General features: G+C 28.0%; 1 pseudogene; it reads right to left on the reverse strand.

The window, feature by feature from the left end:
* Positions 1-228: 228 nt before the first annotated feature.
* On the reverse strand, positions 229-2,427 carry LOC145975820 (uncharacterized; annotated as a pseudogene).
* Positions 2,428-3,415: the final 988 nt, after the last annotated feature.

The raw sequence follows: 3,415 nt of genomic DNA on the forward strand, positions 1-3,415 counted from the left end.
AGTGACCTTCACGTGACCTTCAAATGACTCTTCAAGGTCAAACCAATGATACCATCTTATGGCCCCCTCGAAACCATATAACTTTTGTCTAAAACATTTTTCTCTATCTTGCTTATTTTTCGAGTTATTTGGCTGCCTAAGTTAAAATGGGTCACCCTGTATATGTATATCCATATGTGTATGTATATGTATATGTATATGTATAAGTATGTGTATGTATATATAAATTTATAAATGCAGCAATGGAAAGACAGCAAATTTGTTATTAAATGGTAACTGAACATATTTTATTTTAATATCTTCTGACCATATTTTAAAATCTGATAAATTACATACAACAAATATTCCTAAAAGAGATGAAGGGCATGGTTTATCATATAAATCTTCTCTATGTAAAAACTCATTGCCAATAATGACATCTGTCTTTAGATCTTTATGATAAGTAATATTTTTTATTCGAACAATACTTCCATCACCTAAACCACAGCAATTATCTGCTAATGTATCTGTACGTATGGTTGCATTTGAGCATTTTATTATGTAATATTGTGGATTACAGCAACCTTCAATTAAAGGACCTTTCGTATGAATAGATTTTCTGTCAATTACAAAATCAGATAATGTTATGTCATGCAATTCTCGCGGTTTCTCAATGTTTCTTCGTTCAATATATCTTCTAACAACCTGTTGTAATGGTTGGTTGTGCTTTTTTAGTATATTTTTTAATGTTTGCAAATAATTTTCATATTTGAACGAACTAAAGGTATCTAGTGTACCAAATCTTTTCGCATCTTGTGCTAAATGAATGAGACCATGTACGTTATGTGAAATGTTGAAAGCACCATATAATAATTTGAAAGATAATACAAAATGTTCTAGAAGCTCTTGAGCATAGTCAATATATTCGTGAAATTATGAACAACATAATATTCTAATCGCAACATGCAATACTAAAAAATGATTATACAGATCCTTTCGAAGAAGTTTAAAAACTACACAGCCTGTGTATAACAGTACATTTCGAAATTCTGTTGCCTTCCATAGTTTGACAAAAGCAAGTGATCTTGATTTGCGCACAAATTCGCATGGTATATATATTTTTAATACATTTTCCAGCTGTGATGATATTTCCTCCACTTTTCTGTGTTGTAAACGGACTTCAAGTTTTCCGAATAACCACATATATAATAATTTACGCATGACTCCTAAACATACAAGATGCATATAGTCCAAAGGTATATTGTTCACAAAATCAAAATCTGATAGCTTTAAAATAGCAGAATGCCCAACATGATAATTTTCGTCCTTCCTTAAACGGAAATCTTTATCTGTTCGTAGTTGTGCATTTGTTTCAGGAAAACACATTTTACCGTTAATATAACTGCCTTCAATTATGCACTTTGTGCAACTAGAATAACCGTTATGTCCTTTTACTTGCAACACAAATGCTTTCGCTGGTGCATCACATATAATAGAATGTAATGTACATGATATATTTTTGTTATTAACAGTAATTCCTTCTTCGTGTAATATTTTTACTTCATCTACAAATTTTGCAAGAAATTCATTTGAATCTGATGGTTTATGTGTCCCATAATAAATGCCAATAATAAAAACTTCTATAGATTCAGATATGGATCCCAAAATTGGCCAAAATTGTTGCTGTGACGACTTCGACAATGGCAATCCATCGATATTTATTGATATTTTAATTTCTGTAATATCTTGTGAAACTAATGGTAAAATACTTAGTATCCCTTCTCTTAGTCCAAAATGATAATATTGACCACCAGCACAAATCTCAATATTACTACTTCTAGGAGTACGCAAAAGAGTTCTTGAATTTAACGGTATGTTTAAATTGCAGTTATTACATGTATATTGTTTAATTCCTTTTAACAAAGAGTTCAATGATGATTGCGAAATACGTTCTTTAATAGCCCATTGGCTTAAAAATGTCTTAAAATCTATTCTTTGATGCACTATCTACATTATTATTTTCTGTAACATTGTTTATTTCATCTTATTCGACTCTGCTATTTTCATCAGAAAACTCATATTCACTTGACATTAAATTCTCATTACGTAAAACATTTTCAAATTCATTTGATACTACATCCTCATCATTATTACATAAAACATTTTCAAATTCATTTGATATTAGATCCTCATCACATGAAATATTTTCAGATTCATTTGATACTAGATCCTCATCATGTAAAACATTTTCAAATTCATTTTGTATGTCATTTTCTATAGAATCATGTACATTTTCATTTTGTAATGTATTTTCAGAAAATAATGTCGAAGCAGATGTTGATTGAATGATTTTATGAGATTCCATTATAATATCTGTTTCCATTTTTATCATTTTAATCGATGTGAGGAAGTAACTGTACGTTTATATGAATGTTTTTTACCCAACATTTTAAATTTGTATTTTCTAAGATTAATTTAGCAATTGCTTTTATAAAAAACAATAGTAATTTAGAAAAACAAGTAATTAAAAAAAAATAGTAATAATTTAAAAATAGTAATTTAAAAATAAAAATTAATTTAATAATTTCAACTGTTTAATAATATAAAGATAATAATATGTGCGTGTAGGTATGTGTGTATGTGTATAGAAAAAGTTAGTCCACGTAATTAATCTGTAAAAAATAAATTTATAATTTATAAATTGAATTTCTTCAGAAACTGTTCGAATTTCTAATTGTTTATGTAAAAAAAATTGGTAACACCTACAATAAATTTTCCAGATTTATATTATAATATACCAGATATTCAAAATAAAGTGTCACAAGTTTATCTCTAAAAATATAATTCTAGAAAAAATAAAAAATGTAAGTGACCATGTAAGCCAATATGCTAGTTATAAAGCTAAAAATTTATTTATACGCTGCTTGCTGTCATACGTGTGAGTATGCTAGTTTTCAAAGATAGTGTTATTTTTGTTGTGTAATTTAATAAAATAAACTAAATATATCATATCAATTAGCAACGATTTACTATTATGCATTGCTAATTGACATAATATAATATTTAATTTATTTATCAAATTGTTACTAAATTACACCAAAAATAGCACTGGTTTTATCTTTGAAAACTAGCATGCTCACACGCATGACAGCAAGCAGCATACAAATAAATTTCTAGCTGCATAACTAGCAAGTTAGCTTGCATAGTCACCTACATTTTTAATTTTCTCTAGAATTATATTTTTGAAGATAAACTTGTGACACTTTATTTTGAACATTTATTTTGAACTAATATGCTAACACTCATGACAGCATGCAGCGTACAAAATTTATTCTAGCTCTATAGCTAGCATTTTAGCATAGTTCGCATGGGATTCAATACACAAAAAACACACCATGTGCCATAGGCTTAACTTTAATAAATTTAAGTTTTTCTT

Source organism: Camponotus vicinus, unplaced genomic scaffold (genome assembly GCF_025532165.1).
Source record: "Camponotus vicinus isolate PSW18456_S1 unplaced genomic scaffold, iyCamVici1.0 SCAF_8, whole genome shotgun sequence".
In the NCBI taxonomy this organism is placed as follows: Eukaryota; Metazoa; Arthropoda; class Insecta; order Hymenoptera; family Formicidae; genus Camponotus; species Camponotus vicinus.